Source organism: Gekko japonicus, unplaced genomic scaffold, assembly GCF_001447785.1.
Source record: "Gekko japonicus isolate JY-2015 unplaced genomic scaffold, Gekko_japonicus_V1.1 scaffold1669, whole genome shotgun sequence".
Taxonomy (NCBI): domain Eukaryota; kingdom Metazoa; phylum Chordata; class Lepidosauria; order Squamata; family Gekkonidae; genus Gekko; species Gekko japonicus.
In genome coordinates, this window is record NW_015169223.1 from 330,684 (window position 1) to 331,004 (window position 321).

Consider the following 321-nt stretch of genomic DNA (forward strand, 5'->3'; position numbering starts at 1 on the left):
AGGTTTATAAGATTATGCATGGGAAAGAGCAGGTAGAGAAAGAGGTACTGTTCTCCCTTTCTCACAATACAAGAACCCGTGGGCACTCCATGAAATTGCTGAGCGGTCGGGTTAGAACGGATAAAAGGAAGTACTTCTTCACCCAAAGAGTGATTAACACTTGGAATTCACTGCCACAGGAAGTGGTGGCGGCTACAAGCATGGACGGCTTCAAAAGGGAATTAGATAAGCATATGGAGCAGAGGTCCATCAGTGGCTATTAGCCACAAGGTATAGATAGGGACTCTGGAGCAAGTGATGCTCTGTCTTCATGGTGCTTGG